Source organism: Triturus cristatus, chromosome 3_1 (assembly GCF_964204655.1).
Source record: "Triturus cristatus chromosome 3_1, aTriCri1.1, whole genome shotgun sequence".
Classification (NCBI taxonomy): Eukaryota; Metazoa; Chordata; class Amphibia; order Caudata; family Salamandridae; genus Triturus; species Triturus cristatus.
Window position 1 is genome coordinate 712279681 of NC_140583.1, and position 15937 is coordinate 712295617.

The following is a 15937-nucleotide window of genomic DNA, read 5'->3' on the forward strand; positions in this document are numbered from 1 at the left end:
AGCACACTCTAATTCCCTGTCGCCTTTTCCACTGAGTTACGTCTGGGTGCTTCACCCTCTCTTTGGAGATATTTCTGGAACATTTCACATGCACCTTTAGTCGTCTCACAGGGAATTGAGACTATATTGTCGCACGTTCATTTCTTTCTATGGTCAACTTACGCAAACCTAAATTTGTCTTCACACCATCGGGGAGTACTTCAGGAGCATCTTCATCTGGTACAAATAGAGCCACTGCATCTGCGAAAATGACGACTCCAAAATCATCATTGGCTCATACTAACACCAGTAAGTCTTCCCCACCCGCTCCGGCGGGCAAGCGCCTCAAGCAAAATTCTCCTACGCCAGAAGACAATCCTTCACATTCTTCTACTGACCAAATTCTAGAGGAATTGCGTGCGCTGCGCCCATTTATTGAAAAAACGAGTACAGATATGCAGCTTTTAAAGGATAAATGGGAAAATATGGATGCCCGTCTTTCTACGGTTGAACAGCACCTTCCTGAAGTTCAGTCCAACACACAACGTATAGACTCTTTAGAAAAAACGGTCCTCTCACTCCAAAAGCATACAGAGGATTTGGAAAATCGAAATAGGAGGAATAATCTCCGTATTTACAATCTGCCGGAAAATCTTGAGGGGGATAATCCAGTAACTTTCTTCACCACTTTCTTGTCGAAGCTTCTGGACCTACCACCTTCCACCTCCATTAGTATACAAAGAGCCCATAGACTAGGTGCCAGAACGGGCTCCTCCTCAAAACCTCGTGGAGTCATCATTTTATTTCTGAAATACACAGATCTTTTATTGATTCTCTCAGCTGCGAGGAGTAAAAAACAAGTGTCTTGGCAAGGTCAACGAGTATATCTATCTCAGGATGTCTCTAACGTCACTGCCTCCAGACGTAAAGAATTTCTGGCTATGCGTCCCTCTCTGCGCGCCTTGGGAGCAAGATATGGCTTGTTTCATCCTTGTACTCTCAGAGTCACCTATCGAGAAAAGACTTGGTCATTTCAGGAACCTGGAGAATTAAGGAACTTTCTTCTTCTACACAGTGAAGAAGGGATGGACGCCTCCTCTTCTGCTTCGACCAGTGGCTGAAATTGGATTTTTATTGTTTAACTTGTTTGTCTTCCTAATGGCTTGTCTTTGACTTCATGTATTCTCCTTACTTCTCATCTCAGTTCTTACACTCTCTTTTCGTATCTCTTCTCTCCTTTATCTGTTTCTGGCATCTCCTATATATCCCTCTATTTTCTTTTTCTACTTTTGTGGTAAATATTCTTTGTTACCTAATACTGAATTTCATACGGAATCTTTAAAATAAAGTAAAAATAGCTCAGAATAACAAGAGGCAGAATCCGTGGTATAAGAGGTTTTCTAAATGGGCTTTATTCCATCAAAAATGGCCGACTCGAGTCGCGGCCTTCAGGTTCCGTCACCACGAGGGTTCAGGAAGTGAAGTACAATACTTTATTGACAAGAAGTAACTTTTATAGGTCATACACTTACAATGAAACAAATGCAAAAAAGGCGTAACGATTGATAAGATAAATTAACATAGTGATACGTAATTGAAACTAGGCGTAATAAGGAGCAAAAAGAAACATGATTGGCTCTGGTTATCTTACATAGGTGGATCTATACGATAATACTTAACATAGATGCGTGCGCAGCAGTATGACGTGTGATTGACGTGCAACTAGGGGGTGAAGGGGACTTGACATTTAGCTCTACATGTGGAGACGAGAAGTCTGGGGGGTCAAGTCAACCTAATCCCAAATCATATCTAACATCCTATGTTTAGAGAACTATGTTATCCACAAGGAAGGACTCTCGGACAGAATCTATTCTATACTAACTGTGTGCGCGTGTACAAGCGTCTAAGTGTCTATATGAGATGCGAGGGGCAGAAAACTTTCCATGGCAACAGGGCTATGAATCACTTGCAGGAGGACGGAAAGGCTGAGTCCTTTGCTTGTGAGCTAAAGGAAATGTTTACCTAAATCACTAGACAGGAATGCATCGGCTGGAGAGCAAAATAGATAATTCGAAGGTGAAATACAGCTTCTTGGCAGGCAGGCGAAGACTGGCCGAGGCAGGCACCGTTAGCTGCACAGGGAGTAGGACAAAGTTCATGGATACAGATGCGAGCTCAAGCTGAAGCTGTCAGAGACAGAGAGCAGGGAAAGGCTTTGAGGACAGAATCGGGCCTACTTGCCTGAACTGTAAAAATGTAGTAATTTAGCCATATAAAGTCGGTGGCCTTTCATACTTAGGAATCGAATATCCAGCCCATCGATGGCGAATCTGACAGAGAACATGTCGACGGTAGACACACATATGTTTGCGTCTTAGAATCTGGAACTGGAGGGAACATACATGTACTTGTAACATGCATATAGAACCGTTGGGGTCCAAGATAGGGGACATAACTGATTAGGAAAATCCACATTTCCACATTCCCTCCTTGTCCCCTACTTGCCCTTCAAGAGATATCAATCTTCATCATTCCATCGATTTGCTCATGGAGCATCATTTCTTCTTCCTTCTTCTTCCGGCATTTTGAACGAGAACTGTGATATGGAATGCATGATGTGGCACACAGACCACAAATCGCTGGTCCACATTGCAGGCATAAACAACAACTGAAGAGCATAAGAAGGCCAATACCTAGGAAGGATAGAACTCTCCATCCCCAGGCTGATACCACACTCCAAAACCACCCGGACCACGTCCAAGTGCCTGGATTTTCGTGTATCTGGCTTACAATCTTATGAAGGCGTGTTATAGCTTTATATACAGATGGCGAATTTTCTGGTATGAATATGCAGCAGCTGGATCCGATGACCCTGCAAGCTCCGCCCCTATCGGCCAGGATGACGTCAAGGACAAGACGATTCTGGAGAACAACAATTCTCATCACTGATTGTTCCTCTGTCAGATTGCCTAGGGCGGCTATAGTCTCGTTTACTACAGCTTCAAGAGTCTTGGTGAGTCTGCGTATCAGCTTACTATTTGATACGGTACCTATATAGGGAAAGATACCTTTATTGAAATCTACATACTTGTCCCATGCCGTCTCAGTATAATCGACAACTGGGAGATCTCTACGCTCTCTTTTGTGTACTAAATGAACATTTCGATAATAATCAGGGGGAGCTAGGAAAACAGGTGGCAGAAGGAATGCTATGTAACAGGTACCATCCCAATCTAGAGGCAGACGCATATATGCCGTCTGACCACATATAAAGTAAGAATGGCGAGAAGCTCTAAATGAAGATTTACCTTGATCACTATATTCTACTGTAGTAACGCATTGGCTATGGCCCATATGTATGGAACCAACTTTTCTCACACATAATTCACCCTTAACTGGAAATACAGACATAGTGGGCAGAATTAGTTCAACTTCGGATTTGACATTCAAAATCATAAGATTAGGCGTAAAATTACCTAATTTATACACTTCATTTTCTAAATCAGTTCCTGTTCTACTGGGGTGACCCTCCTTATTGGGGTGACAGACTTTGAATAAAACTAGATTCAGATTTCCCCATATCCAATGTTGTTGATAAACTGCTGTGTCTGGGTCTATGGAATTTAATAAACTAAACCATGCTCCACAGGAGCCATTGTGTGTGAACGGATGTGGAAAGAAAGGCAGAACTCCTTTGTTATTCTGATAGGGAGGGAGTCGGCCACACACCCAACAATTGGTGGCATTACTAGTCTGATGGGAATGATGTAACATACTAATGAATGTGTTATTGCGCAGCGCAAGTCTATAGGACAACTCATGTGGGGGTAGGTCACTAAAAGAATGTTCATCAGTTATATTGAAAGCACGTTTAGAAACAGGATAATACATATGCAACAATATGCTTGCAGTAACTATTAAAAAACTCAAGGAAAACAAAATTAATAAAGTCACAATACAGTGGCTACGCAGTAATTTACAATAAGCATGTCGTTTCATTATGATTCTGGACTCTACATCATTCAGACCTAAGGGATACATGTCGGGACAGATTCAACCGCTTCACCTTGGAGAGGACTTAAACAATCAAATCGTCCGACAGTTTGGATCTGGACCTGAGTTTCTGCTTATAGATTTCGGTGCTACTGGCCTCAGCCAAGGGTAGCTTTGAGTCAATGGGGGAAGACACACGGGGAGTACTGTTTGTGTCAGGAGGAAGTCCATGAAATTTCTTGATATGGCTGGAATGCACCCAGCCTTTTCTTCCTTCGATCTTCACAGCTGTTCTGGTCGTCAGCAGGACCAACTTAGGAAGCCTCCACCTTGGCTCCAGTTGGGTTTTCCGATCGAAATTCCTGACGAGAACATAATCGCCGGGAATTACATCATGAGGTTTCACCTCGGTGTTGTCGGGAAAAGCTGCGACTACCTGTGAACGACAAGATTGTAGTGCAGACATCAAGGAAGCCAGGTAATCTGTCAGCATATTACAGTCAACATCAGTTATTTTACGGGGTATAGGCGTCCCCCACATATTCGGTGGTCTACCAAAGATCACTTCATAAGGGGATAGCCCTGTTCGAGAGTGTGCTACCATTCTCATGTAAAATAGTGCAACTGGTAAGGCTACTATCCAGTCAACACCTTTCTCCTTACATATTTTAGACAATCTGATTTTCAAAGTTTGATTATGTCGTTCCACGAGACCTGCTGCCTCGGGGTGTCGGACACAGTGGAATTTCCACTGATATCCCAACAAAAGTGAGACATGTTTCATTAATTCGGATGAGAAAGGCTGGCCGTTATCTGAATATACAACACGTGGTAGCCCGTACCGTGGGAAGAATTCTCGAACTAACTGTTTGGCAGTAGTCGGGGCCGTGTAATCTGATACGGGGTACGCCTCTGTCCAACGGGAGAGAGCGCAGACAACTACGAGAACATATTTGAATCCTCGACAACGTTCCATCTGAATATAATCCATCTGGAGGGCTTCAAAAGGATGGTCAGGAGGCTGAAATCCACCCTGCTCTACGGGAACACCCTTTCCTGGATTGAACTGACAACATATCATACAGGTACGAACTTTTTGTTTAGCTGCTGCTCGTAAATGTTTGTTGAACCAAATGTGCTGAATGCTGTCTAGCATAGCCTTCTCTCCTAAATGTGCTGGACTGTGAACTGTAGCTATAATGGCTTGAACCATGGAATCAGGGAGAAACCATACAGATTTCTCCTTCGTCATCCATCCTTGATCTGTCTGGATCCCCCCTAGTTCAGTCCACTTCTTTATTTCTTCTGCTGTGGCATGTGTCTGTATGTCAATTACGTCAAGTGCGGGATCCTTAATTGTCATACATTGTGTTGGTGCCTGAACTATTGGCTTTGTCATGTCTAATGTGCGATTCTGAGCAGTCTGTTTAGCTGTTCTGTCAGCTAAATCATTGCCTTGAGAAATGATATCAGTAACCTTCGTGTGTGCTTTACATTTCATAATCGATATAGCAGTGGGTAGATGTATTGCGTCTAACAAGGCATGAATGAGGGGTCCGTGCTGAATGTGGGCACCATGGGAGGTTAAATAACCTCTCTCTCGCCACAGCACGCCGAAGTCGTGTACAACTCCGAATGCATAACGTGAGTCAGTGTATACATTAACTTTCTTATTTGTGGCCTGAATACAGGCTTGCGTTAGAGCAATAAGTTCTGCTGCTTGGGCTGACAAAGTATCTATACAATTTGTCTCAATAACTTCAGTGTCTGTTGTGACTGCATACGCGGCCACTAAATCTCCTGTACTTGTTCTCATGCACGATCCGTCTACATACAACGTCAGGTCTGGATCTAACAATGGAACGTCTGTCAAGTCTTGTCTAGGTTTCGTCTTTATTTCAATGATTTCAACACAATCATGAGCTAGTGGGTCTGTTCCAATTACAGGTAATAGTGTAGCAGGATTCAATGTATTACGCCGTCGGATCTCTATGTGTGGTTGAAACAATGTCAGTTCATAACCGGTAAGTCTTGCTATGGTCAAGTGTTGTGTTTGTGTTCGGTTCACAAGAACCTCTACTGCATGTGGTACTTGTACTGTCAATGGATGTCCTAACACTATGGCATCGCTTTGTCTGATTGCTAAAGCTGTCGCTGCCACTGATTTCAGGCATGCAGGCAAAGCCTGAGCTACGGGATCTAATGTACTGGAAAAATAAGCACATGGCTTGCGTGATCCTGCTTGATCCTGAGTGAGTACTGACAAGGCAGTACCTTCGCGTTCTGTGACAAAGAGTGTAAAATGTTTGCTATAACATGGTGTTGCTAAAACAGGTGCTTGACATAAAGCTTCCTTTAGGCTTTCAAAAGCTTGTGTATGTTCCTGAGTCCAAGGGAGAACAGTCGATGTGGCTGCCTCCTGTGTGGTTAACTGAATGAGTGGTTTTGCTAGAAATGCGTACTGAGGGATCCACTGCCTACAATATGAAGTGAGGCCTATGAAAGCCCGCACCTCCTTTTGTGTCTGGGGTATTGACATGTTAGCAATTAACTGGATGCGATCTGGTGTAAGCTGCCTTCCCTCCTTGGACAGCGAGTGACCAAGATAAATAACTCGCTGGACACAGAATTGCAGCTTAGAAGGAGACACCTTGTGCCCCTTGTCGGCTAGAAAATGTAAAACTGTCAGAGAAGCCTTTTCACATTCAGGTCCGCTTCTCGCGGTGATCAGCAGATCATCGACATATTGAAGCAGTGCAGTATTGACTGGCATGTGGATACTGTCAAGTTCTCGTTTCAGTGCTTGGCTGTAAATGCTGGGGCTTTCTGTGAATCCTTGGGGAGCGCGTGAGAATTTAAAACTGCGCCCATTTAAACTGAATCCGAACAAATATTGGCTTTCCGGATCTATTGGGACGCTGAAAAAGGCATTCTTGAGATCAATTACAGTAAAGAATGTTGCTTCGGAATCAATTGCTGTCAACAACGATGATATATCAGGGACCACAGGGAATTGTGGTACAATACACTTGTTTAGTTCACGCAAATCAATAACCAATCGGTATACTGGTGGGGCAGTAGGATCAGTTCGTTTAAGAATCGGAATTATCGGTGAATTACATACATTGGAGTCTGTTTCTACAACTACTCCCTGGGCAATCAGCTCATCAATGATTTTCAGCAAAGCCACTACAGCATCATGCGGTAACTTGTATTGTCGCATTCGTGGTAGTACCACTCCTGCTTTCAGTGTGACTCGATAGGGTGTAATGTTCATGCAGCCAACATCCGTAGGGCCTTGTGCCCATAGATGTACTGGTAAAGTCTGTAGTCGGGGATCCATGTCCCTAGACACATAGTGACCTTTAAAATCACGTAAAAACAACCTTACTCCTTCCGGAGAACAACATATTATGGCTCCTAATGCTTTCAGAGTTTTAATTCCTAACAGATTTTCTGGGCATGATTTAGTAAGCAGTAAATCTGTAGTTCGTGTCAAAGGTCCTATCGTAAGTGGTAGAGGCTGTGATACTTCATTAACAATAGGTTTTCCTGAAAAACCAAGGGAAACATTTTGAGAGCCTGAGAGGGGTGCCCCTGGAACTTCACTACGTTTTATAGTTGTTCGACTTGCCCCTGTATCGAGTAAGAATTTTCTATCTTGACCTAATAATTCACTATGTACATAAGGTCCTTCTTGATCCACAGGAATCTCGATAAGCGGTAAGTCAACTTCCCTCTCTAGGCTTGTTCATGCGTAACGCTGATACTCAGGATATTCATACTGTGCAGTCTGATACATTTGTCGTGTTGTGGTTTGTGTGGCAGTAGCAGGCAACGGTGGTGCAGCTGGCACAAACTGTATGGGTTGCTGTGAGGCTGGCATGGACTGTTGCTGAACTGGCATGGACTGTCCATGCTGCATAGCTCCTTGTTCATTCTGATCTTGTCTAACTAATCGTGGTCTCTCCTTTGCAATGCCTGTAGCTATATTACGTTTCAGGACTGGACAATCGTGTACATAATGGCCTAGTTGTTTACAGTAATTGCAGGTTCCTTTTACAGGAACTGCAGAATCACCAGAATGTGTCACACCCTTTTTGTGACCATCTGCTGGTACTGTCTGAGAAACTAGCATTTTCATTTTTGTATCCTTCATGCGTCTATGCTCGTGTTCTTGTTCATCCCTAATTCTATTGTGATGATACTGTAACATTTGTAGCATTTGCGACGGAGTGTTACTTTGCCAGGTACTCTCGAATTTCAATATTCTATTCTTCACTGGGGGCAATGCATTTTCCACTAATTTTGTCACAAATAGATGTGGATATGAGTCACTACTTGCTTTTATACCACTATTTATACCAAAACATTTTTCAAATCGAGCATAATAATCGCTTGTGTCTTCATCTTGCTTTTGTTTGCAGGCTGTGATTGCACCCCAATCTTCCTTTTTTGTAGTTAATAAACGTGGCAGTACCTGTACTAGTAAACCTGGTAACAGTTTAACTTTATCCCCGAGCCCTGAACCTGCAGTTCGGGCCCTTTCTTCCTCTGCTAATGCTGTCCAGTCTATCTTTTGGTCTCCCACTTCCCACTCTTTTTCTTTCAGTTTTTCATAAATGCCAGCAGGCAAAAGCACCTTTAATATCGTCATAATATCAGGAAAGGTGTACTCTCCCATTAGTAACATGTCTTTAATTTCTCGGTGGAAACCCGCTGGGTCTTTGTCATGACTAGGTACTACTTTCTTCATTTCTAATAATTCCATTTTTGATATGGGTGTGTAGACAAATACACGGTGAAACTCATTGTCTTCGCCTTTTATTGGGTGCACTTCTCGTAAGGGATTTTGTCTATCCATATAGTACGGCGCTCTTTCTCTGCGGGGCAGCGAGAGAGAATCCGGACTTACAAAAAGGACATACTGCTTACGTGACACTAATATCTCTTTAATTAGCTTGTTACTAGAACCTCTCCATCTGTTTGTGAGTAGTTCCGTTAATATATCAGGTAAAGGACCAGGGTCAGCATGTTGGCTCTTATATAATATGAGGAGTTGCTGAATCATATAGATTCCAGCTAAACGTTGTTCATCTGTACTGAGATTAAAAAACGTGTGTGCTACGGTCTCATCACCGTATTTTTCAGGACTGTCAATCCAGTGAACAGCTGATCTGGCTAATTCTTGCTCATCCATGGAATCGAGGAGGTGGTAACCCCTTCGTTCTCGTAGTATTTTATCTGCGGCTTGAAACGAATGTTCAGGAGACTTCAGATTTATTACAGGCGTCGGATACGTTCTGCTATTATTTGGACATACAGAGTGTATGGGATCAGAAAAACATCTAGTATTTTCACAGGATCTTCCTCTGCCTACATAGGCTATGGTCTCTGACTGTCTTGCGGAATTCCCTGATTCGGACACTTCATCTTGCTCGAACTCGTCTGTTCCCAATCTCTCTTCATGAATACGCTCTATTTCTTTACGGATTTTTCGGCACATGGCTATTATACAATTTTGCTTATCGTGTCTCCCTTCTGATATATTCTGACTCCATCTTGTAAGAATAAGCATTGCATTCGGGTCTACCCCCGGACGGTCTTGATTTCTGATCACACAGTTTATGAGGAAACGTAACAGTTCCCCCTGTATCTCTACTTTCTGGAATTCCATAGCTCTGTTAATACATCCTGGATCTCGTCCTGTTTGAACAAAATGATATATGTTATCTAGATGCGTAATCATCCCTGGTAACCTCGCTAAATACTCTGCGGCTCGCCTGATACGTAATGATGCCAGGACCATTTCATCCTCTTTACCAACCACCGGGTCATATCTACAATTTACAAGGAGTTCTTTAAGCGTACGTTCACTTACGAATTTAGGTGTACGTGAATGCGCTGACTCTTGAAAAACAAGTTTATTTATTCTGGGTGGTGTAAAGGTACTGCTAGCACCTCCCGTGGCCCCATCTGGGGCGTCGGGTGTGAATGGGTTCGTCGAACGTGACACAGCAACTATGGGCGTCGACGCCCCTGTAGAATCGACTGCGGAGACAGATGCGGAAACAGATGTGCTTGCCGAAGCTTGCGTCGGGACTTGCTGTTGCACGGGTACAGATACCTGATCCTGACGTTGAACCCCTCCGCCAGACGGTCTATGTGGTGTGGCGCTAGCATACTCGGGAGCTGCATCGTCTAGATATGAGGAAAGAAAAACATCTTCTGCGGTTCTGGGATGCCCTTTTTGATGTACCTTAATTGGAAATAATGGGGGTGGCAAGTCTTTTGGCATCTCTGTAACAGCCTTAGGTAGTCCTTCGGCTAGAAGGGGATACATACCATTCATAAGAGCATTCCTTTGTCTATTTACTTGTTCTGATTTCACTCGGATACCTTCCTCAATTAATAGATTTTCTTGAACTTTATTTGAACTTTCTTTACTCCTCTCTTCTTGTCTACGTGCTTTTTCTGTACGTCTATGAGATTCTTTACGCCATAACTCAACAGCGTCTTTCTGTGACTGTCTGACCTTTCTTTTCCATAACTCTTCCTCCACTTTCATGATGCACTCTGCATCCCAGGTTCCCGCTGCGGGCCACCTTTGACTTTCCGGCAATCCCTTGGTATAATCTACCCATAGATCAAGAAACAATATGGCATCTAAGCCATGCTTATGGTACATAAAATGCCCTGGAGTGTCCCTAGGAGGAATAGGAACTGCTTCTTCAAGCACCCCTTTTCTGGTGGTAATCTGTCTTAACTTCGAGAAAAGCGGCATATTGACAACTGATCTGATACTTACTCTTGAATTCACTTAATACGAAAAAAACACAATAATGAACAGTGAACAATGAACAATCATTCATACCACAATATTTGAACACTTTAAACATTAAACATTAAACATTTTAACAACGACCGACAATGATGACAGTCTGCCTAACTAATCACCACGCTGAATTCTTGACAGTAACTGAATACTTCGGAATACTTGATATACTGCTAAACAGTACATATACACTGCTAAACAGTGCAGACCGGATTTGTGTACCCAAATCCGTCTTGACCGGCACAACCTATGTGCGCGTCAACACGCCTCCCCGGCGATGGTACTCACTGAGTAGCTCCTTGAAACGGAAGGCCTCAGAGAAAGGACAGGACTCGATGACTGCGGACAGCGGACCCTCTGGACATCGGGATTTCGAGAAACCTGGTGGGCCTCTGTATACCTCGGATCTTGCTCTCTCAGCTAGGCTCTGGTCGGGATACTTCGCACTTCTCACCGCCTCGTCTGGGTTGATCGCAGCCTCAGTCGCCCCCGCTTGACCGGAGGGAGCTTACAGGAAATCCTGCTGGTACGCGTTTATGGTCCGTCCAGTTGTGGCAGGAGACCGGGCCTGCAACGCACCGCCGGCGCGTGAGATGAGAAAGTGTCCCTGTTCGGGCGCCATTATGTGGTAAATATTCTTTGTTACCTAATACTGAATTTCATACGGAATCTTTAAAATAAAGTAAAAATAGCTCAGAATAACAAGAGGCAGAATCCGTGGTATAAGAGGTTTTCTAAATGGGCTTTATTCCATCAAAAATGGCCGACTCGAGTCGCGGCCTTCAGGTTCCGTCACCACGAGGGTTCAGGAAGTGAAGTACAATACTTTATTGACAAGAAGTAACTTTTATAGGTCATACACTTACAATGAAACAAATGCAAAAAAGGCGTAACGATTGATAAGATAAATTAACATAGTGATACGTAATTGAAACTAGGCGTAATAAGGAGCAAAAAGAAACATGATTGGCTCTGGTTATCTTACATAGGTGGATCTATACGATAATACTTAACATAGATGCGTGCGCAGCAGTATGACGTGTGATTGACGTGCAACTAGGGGGTGAAGGGGACTTGACATTTAGCTCTACATGTGGAGACGAGAAGTCTGGGGGGGTCAAGTCAACCTAATCCCAAATCATATCTAACATCCTATGTTTAGAGAACTATGTTATCCACAAGGAAGGACTCTCGGACAGAATCTATTCTATACTAACTGTGTGCGCGTGTACAAGCGTCTAAGTGTCTATATGAGATGCGAGGGGCAGAAAACTTTCCATGGCAACAGGGCTATGAATCACTTGCAGGAGGACGGAAAGGCTGAGTCCTTTGCTTGTGAGCTAAAGGAAATGTTTACCTAAATCACTAGACAGGAATGCATCGGCTGGAGAGCAAAATAGATAATTCGAAGGTGAAATACAGCTTCTTGGCAGGCAGGCGAAGACTGGCCGAGGCAGGCACCGTTAGCTGCACAGGGAGTAGGACAAAGTTCATGGATACAGATGCGAGCTCAAGCTGAAGCTGTCAGAGACAGAGAGCAGGGAAAGGCTTTGAGGACAGAATCGGGCCTACTTGCCTGAACTGTAAAAATGTAGTAATTTAGCCATATAAAGTCGGTGGCCTTTCATACTTAGGAATCGAATATCCAGCCCATCGATGGCGAATCTGACAGAGAACATGTCGACGGTAGACACACATATGTTTGCGTCTTAGAATCTGGAACTGGAGGGAACATACATGTACTTGTAACATGCATATAGAACCGTTGGGGTCCAAGATAGGGGACATAACTGATTAGGAAAATCCACATTTCCACACTTTCTGGACTTTTGTTTTTACGTCTACATGTTATGTATGTTAACATTTTTTCCCTTTTTTTCTCCCCAGACGGATATGTATCGGTTACTCCTCTCAACACCTTGTCCCATTCCATGTTCCTTTTGTGCGGTCTCGATGTGGTTCTCCTCCTGATCCTGGTCCGTACGTCTTGTAAAGCATCACCACCTCCCCACCTTCCCTATGTGTATTTTTTCTCTTTCAGGTATGTTTAATACAGTCATCCTTCTGGATTTGTACTGTCTTCTATGCATTCTCTCTTTTCTTCCTTCTTCCTTCCCCACTGATCTCCCTTCCCTTTTCCCATCCCTCTCCTCCTCCCTTTTCCTTTTTCTTCTTCCTTTTCTACCTGTTCTTCCTTCTTCCTTTTTGAAGAGTTTTATGGTTAATACTTCTATACAGTTTGAATTATTATTACATGTACAGTATGCTTTTGCAATTCTTGATTTAGATCAGTTTAGTAAGCTTTCACCTTCAAAGTTGTTTCATGGAATGTGAAAGGATTTAATCACCCTATCAAAAGGCAAAGAGTACTCTCCCACCTTTCCTCTTACAATCCAGATATCGTCCTTATCCAAGAAACTCACCTATCTGACATCGAATCTTTAAAGCTAAAGCGACTATGGGTTGGAACTGTTTTATTTTCTCCTGCTTCTCAGAAAAAGAATGGAGTAGCCATTTTGATTCATAAGCGACTCCAGTGTAAAGTAGTTCTAGAAGAAAAGGATGACGAGGGACGCTGGGTCTTAGCTAAACTACTAATTAACAATATCCCACTTACGATATTCAATGTTTACGGTCCCACATGTTTTGACTCCTCTTTTTGGCCCTCCATTACAGCAAAATGTATTCAACATAAAGATGATGCTTTTCTATTGGGTGGAGATTGTAACCAGATCATTGACCCATTTTTAGACCGAAGATCCTCTGTTCGTTTCTCCCCTCATAAACCACATAAACAATTCCTTGACACTATTACCCAAACTCATCTTGTAGACTCATGGAGACTCACTCACCCAGACGTTATGGATTTCTCCTTCTTCTCTCCTCCTCATGCTTCCTTCTCCCGCTTAGACTATATCTTTCTCTCTTCATCTCTTTCTCAACACCTTATTTCTTCTTCTATTGAACCGATTGTTATCTCTGACCATGCTCCTATTATTACTGTTTTTGACCTTCTTCCTCCTACTCCTAAATCTTCTCGCTGGCGCTTCAACCCTTCTCTTCTTACTGATCCTCTTTTTTCCTCCTCTTTTCGTGCTTTTGCTTCTGAATTTTTTCATCTTAACTCTACGCCTGATACCCTACCTCATATTCTTTGGGATTCCTTCAAGGCCACAGCCCGAGGTTTTATTATTGATTTTGTCTCTAAAAAGAAGAAAAAATTCCTTCAAAAACGTAAAGTCACCCTTGCTCATATTAAATCTCTGGAACATCAATTCTATACTTCCTCTGATAAGATTATGTCTCCTGAATTGCTTAAGGCTAAGATTGCCTTTAACAAACTTACCACAGACTCTGCCTCCTCTTTTCTTCTCCGGAGCAGCGCGCGATTTTATGGAGGTCGAAATAAATCAGGTAAACTGTTAGCTAACTATTTAAAATCTCGTAAAGAACGTACTAATATTGATTCTATTTATTCCCCCTCTAATGTACTTCTTCATACCAATGCAGAAATTTTGGAACAATTCCACTCTTTTTATGAGACTTTATATACTCCGGAAAACCCTCCCACCCCAGAGCTTATTCAATCCTACTTTGACAACATACCTCAACCAGATACTTCCCACCTTAATATTTCGGCCGTTGATTCTGATCTTACGATTTCGGAACTGTCCTCTGCTCTATCCTCCCTCACTAAGGGGAAAACCCCAGGACCTGACGGCTTCCCAGTTGAATTTTACCTACATTTCTCAGACCTTCTTTTACCCCACCTTCTATCTCTATTTCAGTCTTTTTGTTCTACTGGATCAGCCCAAGGCTCTTTTCAGGACGCTACCATATGCCTTATCCCTAAAGATGGTAGAGACCCTAAGTTCTGTAAAAATTATCGACCTATATCTCTAGTTAATGTTGATTATAACATTTTTGCGAAACTATTAGCTCTTCGCCTTGACCCGCTCCTACCACATCTTATAGGGAAAGAACAATGCGGCTTTGTTAAAGGCCGCTTGACCTCGGATAATTCTAGACTCTTCCTTAATGTTTTAAGTAAAGCCCCTTCACTATCGATTCCCCTTGCAGCCATTTCAGTAGATGCTGAGAAAGCCTTTGACCGGGTCGACTGGTCTTTTCTTCTGGCCTCCTTAAAATGGCACGGCTTTAACCCCAAATTCATATCTTATATTTCTTTGATATATTCTATGCCCAAAGCATCTGTTCTCGTTAATGGTCAACTCACTTCCCCATTCACACTCCAACGTGGTGTTCGTCAGGGCTGTCCCTTATCACCTCTTTTATTTATTTTAGCGCTTGAACCTTTCCTTACCTCCATACGCAATAATCCATCCATCTCTGGCTTCCCGTACGGTAAACGTCATCTTAAATTGTCTGCATATGCTGACGATATTCTTTTATTTATTTCTGACCCGCCTACCTCAGTCCCCGCATTACTAGACGAATTTCAGAAATTCTCCTTGGTCTCCGGTTACAAAATAAACTCGGACAAAACAGAGATTCTTCCTTTAACCAAACTTTGTCTCCCCCACTTTTTCACGGCTACTGGCTTTGCTTGGAATTCTACAAAAATTAAATATCTCGGTGTTCTTTTTTCTAGCTCTATATCCTCCTCCATTCAACTCAACATGAATGCAGTCATATCTAGGATAGACTCATTACTCACCTCTTGGAATCCACTATTTCTTTCCTGGTGGGGCCGTCTTGACTCCATCAGAATGATGATTGCCCCTATTTTGATTTACTTATTATCCATGCTCCCACTTCGTATTCCAAACTCCTATTTCCGTCGCATTGATTCTGCGTTGTCCAAATTTCTTTGGAAGCAGAAAAAAGCCCGCATATCGCTTTTCAACTTACGTAAATCTAAACTTAATGGTGGTACCAATTTTCCAGACTTTCGCCTCTATCATAAGTCCTTTTCCCTTCGACAGGCTTCCCGCTGGTTATCTCAGGAACCCTCCCCTTTTTCTCCCCTCTGGCTTTCTGTTGAACAGGAACTACTGCTTCCGTACTCTTTCCAAGAAGTAATTCGTTTTACCTCTAAAGCCCCATGCCTTAATCCCCTTTTATTCAAGCATACTTCTTCTCTTCTGCGCCCTTTAGTTTCACCTTCCT